The sequence below is a fragment of the Macrotis lagotis genome, chromosome 5 (assembly GCF_037893015.1).
Source record: "Macrotis lagotis isolate mMagLag1 chromosome 5, bilby.v1.9.chrom.fasta, whole genome shotgun sequence".
Taxonomy (NCBI): Eukaryota; Metazoa; Chordata; class Mammalia; order Peramelemorphia; family Peramelidae; genus Macrotis; species Macrotis lagotis.
Genome location: NC_133662.1, coordinates 75,202,056 through 75,220,402, shown reverse-complemented (window position 1 = coordinate 75,220,402; position 18,347 = coordinate 75,202,056). Strand labels below are relative to the sequence as shown.

General features: G+C 35.9%; 1 protein-coding gene across 2 annotated transcripts in view; it reads right to left on the bottom strand.

Moving 5' to 3' along the window:
- The window catches only part of PRSS35 (serine protease 35), a 121,839-nt gene that overhangs the window by 41,770 nt on the left and 61,722 nt on the right, over window positions 1-18,347 (bottom strand). The window contains exon 3 of one of the 2 annotated variants that reach the window (XR_012468480.1): window positions 15,900-16,191. The exons of the other annotated variant lie outside the window; for it this stretch is intronic. The gene's annotated coding sequence lies outside the window, so the exon portion shown is untranslated. Of the gene's footprint in view, window positions 1-15,899; window positions 16,192-18,347 lie in introns of those variants that run through there. 2 annotated transcript variants of the gene reach the window in all.

Here is an 18,347-nt window from a genome sequence, read left to right as displayed (position 1 = left end):
TAATTGTGTGACCTTGAGCAATTTCTTAACTTAGTCTGCCTCAGTTTTTTCATCTGTAAAATAATATGGAGAAGAAAATGGCAAATCATTCTAGTATCTTTGCCAAGAAAACTCCAAATGGGGTCATGAAAAGTCAAATATTACTGAAGAGCAACAATGAAAATTCTCCCATAAGATGGAATTGCGTAAGGAGCTGACCAAACTGCATCACTGGTTCATAGAAGGCAAGAGAAAAAGGAACACAGTAACAGAAGTCTCCATACCCATTCCAGCAAGAGAAAAGGAGCTATTATATTTGTTTGCTTTTATAACTAATAATGACCAAAAGAGATATGGGGTGGCTAGGTGCCGTAGTGGATAAAGCACCGGCCCTGGAGTCAGGAGTACCTGGGTTCAAATCCTGTCTCAGACACTTAATAATTACCTGACTGTGTGACCTTGGGCAAGTCACTTAACCCCGTTTGCCTGCAAAAAAAACTAACTAAAAAAAATAATGACCAAAAAGAAACAGGAATGGAAATGACCTATTCCTAGATATAGTTTTCATATTGTTGTTCTCTCTTGGCTCTCTTTTCACCTATCTGGAAACTTCTTTTAAGTATTCTTTTCTAGATCTTCATTTATATCCTGCCTTCTAACTCTGACCATTCACTAGGCACTCAGTTTTGGCACATCATATGCAGCTGATTGCTCAAGGATGAGGACTGAGAAGAGGTTACTGAATTGATCAAATAAAAAGTCACTGGCAAGTAATAAAGTCAAAATCCAAATTGCAAGGAGTGTGATGAGGGTAAGCTTAGTCAACAAGCATATCTTCTAAGAGCGTGACCAAGAAAGGGAGGAAAGATGAGGGGAAAATCATTTGACTTCAATGGCGAGGTCAAATAAATGATATAAAAACCATGAATGTGTTTGTAAATAGCAAAGAATGAGCTAAGGACATATTGAAGAATAAAGAGTGGGGAGGCAGGGTGATTGTGAGAGAAATCTGTTTGGAAGAGAAATATGTTAGGAAGACAACATTAAAAGCAGAAGTAGAAGGACTGGCTTTGACACAAAGGGCCATGTTTTCATTAGAGACTGTAGAAGAAAAAGAGGGTTTATATTTCTTCTACACACTCAGTCTAATAGGGGTGTTTCCAGATTCCATTTTAGGTGAGATAGTATCCTCTAGTTCTTTAGCCTATAGTCTTATATCTATCTAGGTGCATGGATAGACTAGACTGAATGGTTCTATCTCCTGCTTCCAATGGACTAAGCACAGTAGGTGGTCTCTGTGCTCTTGGAGCTTCCATAGCTGGTGAAAATATGACCTCTAAATTCATCTCATCCTCCCCAGCAAAAGGCCTCTTAGGTTTGGATAGACCTGGAATATATCTCAGTATCCAAGAATTCAGAAAATATTTACTCTTCATGTAAATTTTGACTTGAAGTCTCATATAGCCTTCTGTCCCATATCAATTACCCATTTGACCCCTTTCTCATAACTTAATTAGGATTGGTTACAGCTCATTACAGTCTTTCATGACACAATCCCAACCTCTGCTACTTCCTTAATAGAAAAATGGCCTAACAAGTGCAAAGATTTATTTATCAAGGGGTATGCTACTCCCTCATGGCCAAATCTTGTCATGAAGCCTATTACAAATCATCTATGGTCAACCTTGGCAGAAGGCAAAACTAGTTCAAAACTAGTTCAAAACCTGGTACAAAACTAGGCCAGGCCTGGAGTCAGGAAGACTCATCTTTGTGATTTCAAATCCAGTCTCAGATACTTACTAGATGAATGACTCTGAGCAAGTCACTTAACCCGTTTACCTCAGTTTCCTCATCTGTAGAATAGATTGAAGAAATAAGTGGCAAATCATTCAAGTGTCTTGGCCAAGGAAACCCCAAATGGAATCATGAGGTCCATTATATCCAGTTAGTATTCTCCTTGATTATATATTCTCCACTGTGCTTTCCTGTGTGAGCAGCACTGTTCTCTGTATAGCTCAGACCACCTTCTCCCCTAGAATAGCCATGATTTTAGATGCACAGGGCTAATGGGGATGGGATATCAATATCCCCATTGGTTTTTCTCTGGTATGTAATAATGCATGCTGAATACAGAGTTAACTAAAGCAGCTTCCTATCTCTGGCAAGCAGCATCCAACTTTGTGCTTCTCACAACATGGGTTGATGGATTGTTTCCTCTCCACACTTGGAACTGAATTTCATATGCATAGTCTGAACATACTGAACTTATCAGTAACAGCTTAATTCCAAGCCAAGAATTCTAAATTGTGTATGGTATAGCAGTAGAGAGATTCCTCTTCTGAAAGGTTTCTGGTGGCTATCAACTCTCTTGTCTCTAGTGTCGGCATATAACTTTAACTTTTTTACCCTTTCTTTTCTTCTAGGTTTTCATATAATTCTTATGGAAAATTTGTTTTTTTACCTTTGAATCTCTCACCTAATGCTGTTGAGGGGTTGTGGTCTCCTAAACTAAATTTTGAGGGCATCTCTGTGGCTTTAATGATTATTATAGTAGTTAGAACCTTGGTTCTTTATCTGGGGCATTGAGTTGGGGCATTGCTGGACTTTGAGGTGAGATGGTTGACATTGCTTTATTTTTTCTTGGGTTGACTGTGCTAACATTCGCCTCCTGGGGTTAGACATCTCTTCCCAACACACTGAGTCTTTGAGGCACTGCTGGATCTTCAAGACTTGCCATGATATCTCAGAACAGAGTGCAAGAAACCTCAGAGCCCTGTCATGCCCTGTTCTGAGCATTGTCATTCCCACTTGGTTACCACCATTATAAATGGTGTCCATGATCTATGCTTCGGGTTTCTGACTCCCCTTTACCTCATCTCTGCCTTTTGGTTGGTCTCCCTCTCTCTAGACAAAGTCTTTCAAGCCTCTGGCCCATTGTCTCTGACTCTAAATGCCTTAAAAGATGGCTAATTTGCTGGCCTCCACTGGCACTGGCTTTACTGTACTTTCCTAATGCCTATTGGCTTCTGGCTGATTTTTTTGTTCTTTTTGAGGGTGAAAAAAATCAGTTATTGTCATTTCTCATTGAATTTATTGATCATTTGGTTTGGTGTGATTTTTCTGATTTAACTGGTAGAAATCTAGGAAGTTCAGATAGCCATCTTGGCCAGAAGTCTATGGTATCAGTAAATAACACTATAGGCTTTCTGGTATAATGGGGGTTTACATATTATAGTCAAATCTGAAAAAGCCAACTCTAGTGCTTTAGGAGGCAGCTAGCCAAGTTCTCAAAGGCGTGATCATATTTCTTGTCCCAGTGTTCTTTAAAACGTGCCAGACCATGTAAGCCAGACCATCCATTCTTCCCTTCTGCTTATGGTTCATCTTATTTGTATATTCATGAGATTTTTTGAAAGGTTTTACATAGTTGTCATAAATCATCAACAATAGTCACCAAACCTAAACAACATCTTCAACTCTCAATAATTTTTTTTAATATAGCTAGGTGATGAATGTTTCCATTTTTCCAAGATTAGAACTTACTCCCCTCAAGAGACACTATATATTCCACATATTTCACAAATACTCTACAAACTGGCCCTTGTTAATTGAAAGTCTCATAGCATCAACTTCTAGCCAATTTAATTCCTCAGGCAATACTTCCTCATGTTCTTCCAATATCCACCCCCAAAATGTGATTAACTCCAAATAGCTTGTGTCCCCAGCCACCTTTTCCATAAGTCACTGATAAGTTAGCAGAGGATCCAGAAATCCCTTGGGTCATGTACTCAGAAGAATACTAATGAACAAATCGAGGCTATGTTTTACTTATTTTCCTCTTCTAGAAACTGTAGTAAGGATTTGAGTAGAAATTAATGAAGGCAAAAACAGAGGCAATTTTGTCATTGAAGTAAATATAGGCCACCTAGATGATAAAATGAACTAGGTAAGATAAAAAAGAGACAGAGGTATAATATCACAGTGATGTTGAACAATGATTCTCTAGATGCAACATAGTATGTCTTTAAGATCTTTTGAAATTATGTTTCTTTGTACTCATTTTTTCAGTTATTAATAAATAAAAGTTATTTCTTTGTCCTTTTAAACCAGAAAAATGTTATTTACATAGTGCTATATATTTTATTAAGAGGCTTCTAGGGTTCCCAGTGGATGGAGAAATTGGCCTGGAATCAGGAACACTTGATGTTCAAATCCTGTCTCAGACACTTATTAGCTGTGTGACCCTGGGAAAGTCATTTTAATATCTATTTGCTTTAATCCATTGGAGAAGGAAAGGGTAAACCATTTCAGGATCTTTGCCATAAAAACCTCATGAATGGTATTGATGTGCTATGATCTGATCACAAAGAGTCAGACATTATCAATAATAACAATGACATGTATTTTTTAAAGTGTTATGCTGAGTCCAGTTCCCTATATTTTTATATCACAAAGATAATAATAACATAGAATTATAAAATATTTTATCATTTTCTTGTAGATATATGTGTGTGTACACACACATAGATAAATGTAAGTATATATTATATGTATTATATATATATATATATATATATAAAAATCATCTGATTTTTGACTAATAGTCAGATATACTATTATAATTCCAGTTTTAAGGTTAGGGAATCAAGTTCACAAAGGTAATTAGTTGTTCAAAGTCATACAGATGCTCAATAACAAAGTTGGAACCAAAAGGCGGGTCTTCTGACTTTTTGTATAATTTAATCAATCAATTAATCATATAAATAATCATTTATAATAAAAATCATTTTTAAAAGTAATAATAATCAGTTAATTAGCTTATTTTCTTTGTATGCCTACTGTGAAAGATAGTCATGACATAATGGGAAAAGAAGTGCCCTCAGAGTTGGGAAGACCTGGGTTCAAGTCCTGCCTGTGATGAAAAAAAATGGCTATGTAACCCCAGGCAAGTCACTCAGTGTTCCAATCTAAGACTAGAAGCTGTTGAACAGATGTCAGTCTTCATTGGCAGAAGGAGTCCCTTCATTGGACTTTCCCTTTACCAATGAAATCACAAATCCAGCCAAAAGTCCTTCATACTCCTATTACCAATGAAATTACAGATTCCAGTCAAGAGTCTTTTACACTAAATTATAGTGATTCATCAATTTGCTTATCTCTGTCAAATTCTAGTCTGGAATCTCTACCAGGATCTCGATTTTTCACTTAGGGAAATAAGAGTCAGAGAGTCTCATTGACCTAGTCCAAAGTCATATAGCTAAACACTGACATAATTTTTTCAATTATCCATATTTCCCTACAGCAAGCTCCTGGGAATATTATTTGCTGTAATCATTGTTTGTTGTAATTAAATTTGTATTTTATTTTGAGATCTTTCTCTTTTTTATGATATTCAGTCTTTCACAATACAATAATGGCTACATTCACTTAAAAACCAAAACAAAGGGAAACGCAGAAGATAAATTTTTATCATATAGCCTTAGTCTTTCTCCAGTATTTTCAACCCTACAGATCAAGATGAACTGTTTCAATCACAATACTGAAGCCCTTCTGGAAATGTTAATATCTGCATATTGTCATATTCCTTTAAAATAGCTCTTGATTGTAAGCTACATAAAAAACTCTCTATATCATATCAAGGGTGTTGTATAATATTTGGAAACTATCACATAATAAAATGTCAATATTTGCATACTGTTTAATTTCTTAAAATAGTTTCATTCTTAATCTATATAAAAAGGTCATTTGGTCACATACTAAAGGCATTCTGTGACATTTGTCAAACATTCTCAAGTATTGATTGTAATCTCAGAATGGCTAGAAAATTTTCTTTTGATTATGTTGTTATTGATAGCTTTTGTTTTATGCAACTTAAACTTGTGATTATATATATATATATATATAAATGTGTATATACATACAAGCACACATATATCTCCTTTCCTCCTCCTCTTTGAAACAAAAAAAAATTACCTTTTAAAAAGAGAAAAAAAATGGTGCTCAGTAAAACTAATCTATACATCAACCAAATAACGTTCTAAACCCAGTCTCCTACCTCCATAATGGAGGAAAAAATAGTGAACCACTTCATTATCTTTGCCAAGAAAATCCCATATGGGGTCATGAAAAGTTGGGCATATCAAAAATGACTGAACAACCCACCTCCACAAAGTACCATGGGGAGGTGCGTTTATTTATTTGTCTTTTCTTTGATTTCTTTGTTCACATAAAAGATTTTGTGCTTAATTTAAATGAAGAAAGCCCCTGTGTCCTCCATTAAAAACCCAAATTATGAAAATTGTTACTTTAAGATAATTGGAAAGTCCTCCAACTGCCTTAAACATTAACACTGCTTACAGTTTTCAAAACCTTAAAGTATTTAGATCATTTTAGATAGGATTTGTTTTCTTCATATCATTTGAGATAAATGTTTGTCTCCTTCCTTCCTTCCTTCCTTCCTTCCTTCCTTCCTTCCTTCCTTCCTTCCTTCCTTCCTTCCTTCCTTCCTTCCTTCCTTTCTTTCTTTCTTTCTTTCTTTCTTTCTTTCTTTCTTTCTTTCTTTCTTTCTTTCTTATCAAAATGCTGTTATATACTTACACTTTGCTTGCTTTCCATTTCCCCATTTCCAACAAGGAAAAAAGTTCAAGGATGAGTCTTTAGCTTTTGTTATTTGCAAAATTAGGAAGCCTCCAGGGGAGCAGACTCCTTCTGCTTTTGGACAATGCAAAGACTGTTGGGCTTGCATTTGGACCAATTTTGACATACCTCATTTATAGATGGTCAGTGAAGCATAGTGGACTTAGGAAAAAAATTTTTGAGAAGAATTATCTCAAAATACCCCTAATAACATTTACACCAAGTAGCATAATTTTTTTTTCCAATTCTGTATCAATTTACTAAAGCAGAAAGCCAGATAAACCTACTCAAAAAAAGTAAGATTATTGATTCATTCAGGATCCTTCCTCCTACTTTGAAAGCTTTTCAGGTATTTTTGTCTGTGGTGTCCTATAATATCTTCCAGTCTCTTGATCTCCTCTATTAAATCTAAGCCTGTCTTTGAAATGGGTCTAAACAGTTTTCATAAGTAAAAGAAGACTATTATTATCCCTTTTCTGCCATGGAACTTCCCAAATTTATCTTCAGGGATGATCAGGACAGGCTGAAACTAAATCTCCTCCAACAGAATTAACAACTTTTTTTTTTATGAGATCGCAGGGTCTGGTGATGATGAGGAATGTTGTTAGTCTGCCAAGAGTTGTTGGAACAAAATTTCTTATTGCTTTGTTGGAAATTGACTCTGGGAACTATAAACTCACTTTATTTTCTTCTGATAGTCAGGGTGGAGTAGTAGGATGGAGGACTGGAATTGGAGTCAAGGAGATTTGGACTTCAGTTTTGCCTCTGTCTCATAGTAGCTATGTGCCCTTGGGAAAGGTCAATCCTCTCATTGTATAGATGAGGATGGGAAGTCAAGGGAGTTGTACAAGATCACCAAGGTGAAAAGTAGCAGAGCTAGAATTTGAACCCAGATCCTCTGACTTCAAAGCCAGGAAGATAACACATAAAAAGAAGTTGAAAAGGAACAGGGTGAGGTAAATCAGAAAGGAATAAAATGAATATGATTGGTCTAGGCCTTGCCATTGGAACTACTGTATGCTAACTGCTGTGGTCTTCTGGACCCCTATCTTCATAACTCTAGGGGTGAGGACCTATCTACCTGACCCTGGAATGTCTACAAAGGGTTTTGCTTATGACAACAGTCAGCAGTTTCATTAACCTTCAATTCAGAAATGAGAAAACTCAAGCTCATAGAGGATGATTTTTTCAAGATTATACTGTCTGTGCAAATTTTAGTATCCAGATTTCCTGTATCCCAGTCCATAATAGGACCATAAGAAATAGTTTTAAAAATTGAATTTAATGGCCAAGAGTAGCAACAAAGCTTGGTTGGTACAATGGCAAAAGGCTATGGCAATTCGCCAAACCACCAGCATTTGAGGTATCCCAGTGTCCTGATGCCCATATTGGCAGAGCTTGTGTTAGGAAGATTGAAGATGGCATTAGAACGAACCCTGCTGCTGGCATCTAATGGATGAGTTGATGCTAGAATCTTGTGGGAGATTTGGTTGCTGGCAAAGAGTCTCAAACTAGTATAATATTTTGTTTAAATAATAATAGACAACTTTATACAACACTTTAAGGTTGTCAAAGTAGTTTCATATATTATCTCAATTGATCCCTACAAATCGATAAGGTATGATGATATTATTGTCCCCATTTGATAGATACAGAAACTGAGCCTTAGAGAGGTTAAATACCTTGCCCCATGGTCATACAAGCAGTAAGTGTCAGAGGCAGGGTTTGAACTGAGGTTTTCTTGACTGTGCTGCTCACTGTACCAAGCTGCTACATAGAGGGTGACAGTTACATCATTCATATTTCCAGGATTATGAGTATTTCTTTCTGAGTTTACCATTGGAAAGGTGACCAGAGGAACCACATTTTCTGTTTAGTTTTTGGGCTGTGACAAATATCTTTTTTGTTGTTGTTAAGTCAATTTCAGTCACATCTGACTCTTTGTGACCCCATTTGGGGCTTTCTTGGTTTTCCATTTCCTTCTCCAGTTCATTTCACAGATAAGGAAACCAAGGCAGAGTTAAATGACTCATCCAAGGTCACAGTGTTTGAGGTCATGTTTGAATTCAGGTCCTCTTGACTCAAGGGCTGGCACTCTATCCACTGTTCCACCTAGCTGACCTTCTTATTGTCTTAGAGACAGTCTTTTGATTCAGTTTGTGATGACAAGATCTTTATGAGAAGCCTTCCCCAGCAGCATCTCTTCCTCTTGGGTAACAACCTAAGCCAGCTTCATGAGATAATAAGGCATCCCCTACCATCCCACTGACTGTTCTATGAAACATATTTCACTTGGCCATTAAGTTAATAGTTTTACTTCTGTAACATCTAAAATTTGTACTGGGGATGCTAATTCATACCCAGTACAAATATTAACCTTATCCTATGATGATACTAGACCAAAACTCAGAACCTACTCTTCAGGAATATTCCACCAATCAAGTAAAGTTTTAGGTAGTTTGATGACATAATTTTTTCACATTTTATGTTTTTGTGACAAAATTGAGGAAGACCTTTAAACACATTGGGTGGATGCTCTGTGGTGAATTTTTGGAAGAAAACTGTCAAGAGTCTAGCAGGTTGTGCAGGCATGGGAGAGGTAGTCATCTGCACCCCTGGAAGGTACCCTCAGTCAACAGAATCACAGATCCTGTTGCGTATCCGAGGTTCTAGTCCAGCTCCCAATTTAAAGCAGGTAGCCACAAAGTGGATAGAATGTTGAACCTGTTTCCAGGATGACATGAATTCAAATCTGACCTCAGATATTTACTAGCTACATGTCCCTGGGCAAGTCCCTTAAGTTCTGTTTCCCTCAGTTTCTTCATCTGTAAAATGGGGATAATAAGAGCTCCTATCTCTCAGAGTTGTTGTGGGGATCAAATGAGATGATAACTGTAAAGTGCTTGTAACAGGACCTAGCAAATACTAGGCAATATAGAAATACCTATTCCTTTGCTCCCTCCTTCCCAATCTTTCCTGAACCTTCTTACTTTTAGCGTGTAATAGTTAACTTTCTTCTAATGTAATCAAGTTTCTTATCACCTTCCAAATCCTCCATGAAGCCTTTCCCAGTTCCTCTGTTAACATACTTGTTCCTCAAATGGTTTTTATGCATTCATGCAGCCCCTGGGTCTCCTTGTATATATGGACCTCAGGTTTCAGTTCCATATACATATATATATGTATATATATATAATATAGTGGGTTTGGGTCAGATCATCATCCACTCAGAATTCTGCACTTATCTGTGTATATGTTGTATCCCCCCCTGAAGAAAGTCAGCAACTAGAGAGCAAGGACTTTATTTTTTTGATTTTCACATTCCCCAGTACCTAGCAAAGTCCTTTGTGCATTGTTGACCCTTATTAAATGTTTCTTGACCAAATACCTGTTACATGCAAAGCATTGTTCTAGGTTGCTATGGATACAGATAAATGCTTATATCAAGGAGCAAGCAAACTAATAATTTGAAAAGATTTTTGTAAATAATAATAATAATAATAATAATAATAATAATAATAATAATAATAATATAAAAGTTATTCCAAATAACATTTGAGTTTTTAGCATGGAGGGATCACTTCTGGCTGGGAAGACTGGAGTTCATTACATTAAATTGCAAAATTCTTAAGAGCAGGTACTGCTTTTTGCCTTATTTTTTTAATTTCCTGAACTTAGCATAGTTTCTGGAATATAATAGGTCACTAAGGATTGCTGATTGATTGGAGGTGGAAATCCTGAATGGAGGTTAAACCATGAAAGAAAGGAAGGATTTAAGTAGGTAGAGAAAAACAGTTTAATATATGAGTCCTGGCTCCAAATCCTAAATCTGACAGTTACTAGCTTTATGACCTAGGGCAAGTCACAATATCTATTAAACTCAGTTTCTTAATTTCTAAAATGAGGGTGTTAGACTAGATAGCTCCTGGGGTCCCTTCTAAATCTAGACTCATAAATCTATGAGTCTGTTCTAGATATGGGGAGGGGAGACAGCATGGTCAAATACATGAAGTCCTTCGTCCTTGACTGAACCCTGAGCCTCAATATTTCCATGAACCTTAAATATTTTGTTCAATGTGCCCCACATTAACTGCCTAAAGAAAATGCATGTGTCTACTCTTTCAGAAGAGCAAATTCAACTGCATTTCTTTTGAAGACAGTGCTTTTATTATTCTTTTGCCAAGTTTTCCTCTGGCGTTCTCAAAGAGAGGTTTTTCTTGAAAGTGTCAGATGCCACGTTTCACCCTGGATACCCAAAGAAGTATGAAACCGTTCAAGCCTCAAGGCAGAGAAGTCTGCAGATAGAGCAAAACAAAACAAAAAACAATAATCTCTAACTGTATAATCAATTTAAATTTGCAGAGATAAGAATCTTACACTAAAAAATGCAGTGATGAACAAAATCTGTAGGGAACCTTCTGCTCTGGAAAGATTTTTCCATTGATCTTTGGTTTCTCTTATCTAAACTCATTAGGTATGTATGTGTCATTTGGAATAAAGCATGGGCAGAAAACAGAGATGTTAAACATGAAAAATAGTAATTTCCTTTTGTGATAACTTCTGAAATGTTCTGATAATAATTAGAGCAGTTAGTTTGTTTGGAGAAATTATTTTCTAAAAGAAAGAAAAGAGTCCATTAAGTATAATATTAATTTATTATCTCAGGTATATAGCTGGAAGAATGACAAAACAGGAAATGAATTGATCCAGTTTAGCCCTAAATTAGATTTTAGGTTTAAAAAAATAATATTATTAAAGTATATGTGTTTTCCACTCCAGGGCCCAAAGATTTTTATTTTCTTTTTATTAAAAATTACTGATCCTGAAATCAAGCAATAAATATTTATTTATTGCCTACGAGGTCCTAGGAACTGTGCTAAGCAATGGAGATAAAGAAAGAGGCAAAAGACAGTCCCTGACCTTTTGATGCTTACAATAAGATAGGAGAAATAACAGCAAACAAATACAGAATGATTAGGAAATGATGAAAAGAGGGAAAGCACTTGGAATTAAGAGGGGTTAGGGAACTCTTCCTGTAGAAGGTGAAAATTGAGTTGGAACTTAAAGGAAGACAGGAGAGGTCCATAATCAGAGTAGAGGAGGGAGAGATTTTCAGGTATGAGGACAGTTAGAGAAAATGCCAGAAACTGAGAAGTGGAATGTCTTGTTCATTGGAATAGCCAGAAACTTATGCCATCTTCATCCATGATTTAGTCAGAATGCTCAGTTCTTTGATAAATGAGAATAGGAATCAGTATGTCCCTCTTGCACAAAAGGCAGGATTTATTTTTACCATGCTGTAACTGGTAGTCCATTAGCATCCCCAAGGGAGGTAGCAATATCACTCTCCATTCTTTTAGTCTGTGAGATAGTAGACACAACCACCATCTGGTTAGTGGAAAGGGTACTTTGACACAGTCAGAAGAGCTCGGGTTCAAATTCTAGCTCTATTACTGTTATCTATTTGACCTTGGAAAACTTATTCACTCTTCTGGGTTTCAGCTTCCTCCTCTATCCAATGGATCCTTTCCAGTTCTAAATTAATGATCCTATTCAGGGACTCAGGAACTGAGATGGTAAGGGGAAAAAAAGAAGAAAATTTCAGGGATCTTGACTCTAAAAACTAAACCACTTATTTCTTTGTATATAATTATATAACCTTCTTATAACCAGTCCCTATATAATAAAAACACTGATATATTTTTACATTCACTGAAAATATCCTCATTTCCTACATTACTCTTCCTCTCTCATACATATATAAACATATTTTATATATTATATATGTCAAAACCTCTCTCTGATACATATATATACACATGTGTGTATATTTAATGCCTACTCACACCTTATATAATAACATGTATATACATATATGTATGTATATTTGTGTGTATATATCATATAGCTATATCTATATATCTATATCTATCTATATCTACACACACAAACACACACACACACACACACACACACACATATACACACAGTCCAAACCCTGGAACATTCACCTTCTGCTCTGCCTGATAACAATCTACATGGTAACCTGAGGAATTTGCCACCTTAACATCTTAAAAGAGGGCCTTATCTTCTTTTGGATGACTGTGTGATTTCAGAAAGTCTTTTATTTGGTACCAGAACTGAGCATGCATACAAAAAAATCACAGGCTAAATCTCCCCTTCTGGGCCACCCCATGACCATGAGTACATGGCCTCCTAGGCAAGCCCATAGCTGGGATGAGAACACCTCTATTGGTATATTCTTTTCCTTTGGTACAGGGCTTTGTGAGATCTCAGGAAGTCTGGAAGAGCTACCAGAGGTTCATCAGTTAAGCCTAGAAAGGAGTCAGTTCTGAGGAGTGCCCTGCTGAAGTTAGTGAAGCCATTAACGTAGCCAGGATGCTAAATGTTGTGTCCCTCAAGGGAAAAAGAGACTCCTATGATGGCAAAGTCATATACAAAGTGAACCCAATGGTGGTGATGTTTCTGGCAATTCTAATCTTGAGTCTATTCTCCCCAAAGACTGAGCAATTGATATAGGGGAACAGTGAGAGCTTGAGGCAAAAGTATTAGAATATTACTACCCCCGCCCCGGATTACCCCCAGAATCTTGATAGTTATATCCTGGCTCCCCGTTCTAGTTTACCAAGTATGTGTTGGGAGAGGAAGTTCAGTCTCCCTAACATAGAAGAAATAGATAGCTGCTCTTATAACCAGTCCTTATAAATAATCCCAAAAAGATTCCATAAGGAGAGAGACATAAATGCAGAAGATTTCTTTTTAACCTTTATGTTGGTAAAACCAGGAACATCTGAAGTGAAAGAACAATTACTTCTCTGGTATGTACTGCCTGACCATACAGAGACAGAGACAGCAAAGAAGAATATAAAGGACAAAAAAATTGAGAAATATGGAGAATGAGAATAAGGATTTCATTAAAAAAAATAACATCTGACATTAATATAATGCTTAAGCCTGACAGTGTATTTTGCATACATTATCTCATTGCTCCTCATCATAATATGGTGAATAGGTATTATTATCCTCATTTGACAGATTAGAAAATTGAGTACCAGAGAAGTTGAATGATTTGTCTGAGATTATACAGCTAAAAAGAAAAGTCACAGAATCCAGGATTCAAACCCAACACTGCTGATTCCAAGACCAACTTTTTTTTCCCAATATGTTACCTTCCTTGCCTTAGAAATAGATAGACCTACATGGAAGAATCAGACTTTCTAACCCTTTAGCTCTCATATGAATATAATTATTTTCTCCTTTAATTTAAAAGTGGAAGCATAACAAATAAAATTTTCCACTTGGCAAAAGGTGCTAGAGGGAGAGTCAAGGAGACACAATGTACTGGTGAGTAAGACTGGCAATGCCCAACAGCAGCAGTCAGGTGGACAGGGGAGGAAATGCCACCTGCAAGGTTGCTTGTATCTTCTAAAGTTTTCTGTACTGGGGCAAGGTCCTGAATATTCCATCCTAGTCATGGTTCTGCTTAAAAGGTCAAGTTTTCTCTGCTGAGTTCAACCTTCAGGAGACATTACTTAACCTGTTAAAAATAATCTTAACTGAACAAGCAATTACTGACAACCACTATTCTATCAAAATAGAGATTACAAAATAGACTTTAGAAATAAAAAAATAGAAGAAAAATGAGGCTTCAAATCATTTCATCTATGAGGGAGGGGAAGAAGCAAACCTCAAACAAAATCAAGATGATACAGAGGGAAGACTTCAGGAAATGGTTAGAAATCCTGGTTGACCCAAACTGGTCAAGAGAATTGATAAATGGAAAAGATTCTCTGAAAGATATAAGAACACAAGATATAGAGATAAGAATTTGTGCCATATCTTCAATTAAAGATATACCTTTAAAAGATATTTCCATTTTGCCCAGGACTGTTAACTTCTATGTTGTTTTGTTTTTTGCCAACTACTTATTCATTGATAGCTATTCAGACAGTGTATATGTCAACAAAACAAGTTACAAGTGTAAAGAATTTTCAGTCAAAGGATCCTCATGTGGATAAATTTGCATTTTGACTATTAATTTAGTTGGGGTTCAACTACATTCAACAAAGCAAAAATACCTAACTCAGTTTTGCCTCATACCAATGGATTTGGGCATTTTGTGTACTTTTTTAAAAAAATTATTTATTTAAGGCAATGAGGTTAAGTGACTTGCCCAAGGTCTCACAGCTAGGCAATTATTAAGTGTCTAAGGGCAGATTTGAACTCAGGTCCTTCTGACTCCAGGGCTGGTACTCTATCCACTGTGCCACCTAACTGCCTATTTTATGTAATTTTAAGCTTTTTTAAATTCTTTTTTTAAATTGTAAAATTACTGAATGTCCCAAAAGTCATAGTATAATTTTTAGTTTTTTTAAGGTTAAATTGACTTAGTCACATCTGCACTTTAGGAAGATTAATTTTACAGATATATGAAGGATGGACTGGAGTGAGGAGAAGTTTAAGGCAGGGAAACCAACCAGAAGATGCTGATGTGATTTAATGAGGGTCTGCACCAGGGTAAAAATTTGCAGAGTCTAAGGAGAGAAAGGGGGTGCATACAAGATAAGACAAAGGCAAAAAGTGATGCAATAGGTAGAAGTTCAGTGCACTGGGCCTGGAGTTAGGAAAATCTGAGTTCCTACAGTGCCTCCTACAAGTTGTTCTCCAATTCTGTAAAAAGACAACAACAACAACAACAACAATTACAATAAATGTCTATTTCCTGGAGTTATTGTGTGGATAATAAAATTAGATAATATTTGTAAGGTATTTTCTAAATCTTAAAGTTCTATATTAATAAATATTTATAATATACTATAGTATATTATAATCTTTTAAAAATCATTCTTTTAAAAAAATATTATTGTTATCTAGATAGTACAGCTATCTAGAGTTGGATTTGTTTGGCTAGCACTTCCCTCATCTCGATTACTAAAATCTGGCCAAGTCCATTTGGCCAACTTTCATTTCATTTCCAACTGCCTTCTCTCCCTCTATCTCCCTCATTCTCTTGTATCTCTTAAGAACAATTCTCCTTAATTGAGTGTTTTTTTCCTTCCCTGAAGAACACTATTAGTTGTAAGTAACTGGGAAGCTACTCCTTCTTTTCAGATAGCCTAAGTTTCTGAAATCCTAGCTTCTCAGCTAAGGGTCCTCTGACATTTGGGCTTATTATGTGTGATTCTGACACTCTAAGGTCATTGTTACTTTAATGACTGTCTCCTTATCCTAAATGATGTTTCAGATCTTTGAAGTTACTTTTTAATTTTTTACCTTCACCTCTGGTGGTATTGGTAACTTGACATTAGATTTTCCATACCCCTAAAATAATTGCATGGTGCCCCCACATATTCATGCATTAGAATAGACTTCATTTATTAAAGGCATACCCTCTGAAACTATGTTGCAGCAGTTTTCACTTTCTCTGCTCAATATTTTGTCAGTATGTTCCACTTGAGTCATCTATGCCAGGCAACATTCACATTTTTCTTCTTTTAGGGCAGAAGTTCTTAACCTTTTCCATGTCAGAGAAACATATGGACCCCTTCTCAGTTACTGCAAATGAAGGACATAAGCTTCAATAGAAGCTCCCAGGCAAGCCTTGTACTGCATTTCAATAGAAAAAGTTTGAGTATAATAGGAGGATTTATTTCTTTTTTTATTTTATAGCTCTTTTCAGGCTATAAGCATGGGGAACTTCTTGTATGGCAGACTCCAAAATAATTACCTTCCCTACCCCCAGTTAGCACACTATTCACAATATTACCAAGGAAAATTGTATTTTTATAAATAATTTTTATATTTTGGTCTCAAGTAAGCAATATGAGAAGATACTTCTCTTTCCTCCTTTGCCTATGAATAAGGAACACTGTATATGATGTCATACTTTTTCAATGTGTTGATAATTTTTTCTTTTGCTTTTATTATGAAAGTTTTCTGTGAGGGATTCAGTGAAAATGAAGCTCAGAAAAAGCTAATTAAAGCAATAAGCATTTATTAATTTATTTATTATTTTATAAGAAAGGACAAAAACGAAGTATAAACCCTGAATAAGCAACTTTTTAGCCTGAAAGTTGTAACTCTCTTGTCATGTATAGCAAATATAAATCATCCTCTGGGAGGATGGGATGAGAGAAACTTATTTTGGCTTTTTGCTCTCTGCCAATTAAGCTTGGATGGAAGACAGTGGCTTTTATTTTCCCCCTCTCACTTAAATTTTCTGAAATTCTTTTAAAAATTTCCCAGCTTTGTGGTATGGCTTCCTGTTCTACTGGTTTCTAAGGTAAGTTGAAGTCTCTAGCACTTCAGAAGTTCCTAAAAGAGATTCCTGAACTTGACATTTTATTTTAGTTTTTTTAAGTTTATTTAGTATTTTATTTTTTCTCCAGATACAATTTTTAACATTTATTTTCGCAACTTTGAGTTCCAATTTTCTCCTTTTCTTCCTCCCTCTGCCCTTATCCTACTGAAAAGGAAAACAATTCCATATTGCCTATGCATACAAAACATTTCCATAATAGTCATGTTGAGAAAGAAAATATATAGACCAAAAAAGAAAATCCCCTCAAGAAATAGGAAAGAAAAGTATGCTTCAAACTGTATTCAGCCACCATCAGTTCCTTCTCTTGAGATGGATAGCACTTTTCATTCTAAGTCCTTCAGAATTGTCTTGGATCATCACATTGCTAAGAATAGCTAAATCATTCTCAGCTGATCATCTTTAAATATTGCTGTTACTTTGTAGACAGTATATTTCACTGTGCATTAACCCATATAAGTCTTTCCAGGTTTTTCTGAGAGCATCATGCTCATTATTTCTTATAGCACAATAGTATTCCATCATATTCACATAGCACAATTTGTTTAACCCTTCTCCAAATTGATGGGCATTCCCTCAATTTCCATTTCCAAGAGCAGAAAAGAGTTGCAATAAATATTTTTGTACATCTAGGTCTTTCTCCTTTTTTGTTTTTTTATCTCTTTTGGGATACAGACTTAGTAGTGGTATTGCTCAGTCAAAAGGTATGCATGGTTTTATAACCCTTTGGGCATAGTTCCAAATTGCTCCACAGAATGGCTGAATCACGAACTTGATATTTATTTAAAAAAATATTTTGATTACTATTTATCAATGTAATTGGTCCTATAATACACAAAATCTATGCACTTTATGTATTTAAAAACAAGATTCTGAGAAGGGGTCTATGATACAAAAAAAGGATGAAAAACCATTCTAGATCCACAGGATCATTAGACCACAGATCTACATCTGGAAAGGACCTCAAAGATAATACAAAAAAACCTCTCATTTTATAAATGAAGGAATTGGAGCCCATAGAGGGAGGCAGTGTGGGATTGTGGAAGGAGACCTATCTTGAATTCAGAGACCTAGAGTTCAAACTCCTGTATAACCTTGGGCAAATTCTGTCACTTCCCAGGGTCTCAGTTTCCTCATTTGCAAAATGAAAGAATTAGATTAAGTGGTCTGCAAGGTACCTCCCTACTCTAGATCTATGAGCCTATGTAATTGGTCCAAGGTGATACAGGTGTTAAGTATCAGAGAACTGTCTCCAGAGCCAGGGTTCATTCCAAAGTACCCAACATCTAGAAAAAGCCCCACCATTCCTCTCTAACTCTAATCCTTTTTCTTTTCTCTAGTTTCAGCTAGGTCAGGAAGCCTGGAGTCAGGAAGAGTTGGGTTCAAATCTAGT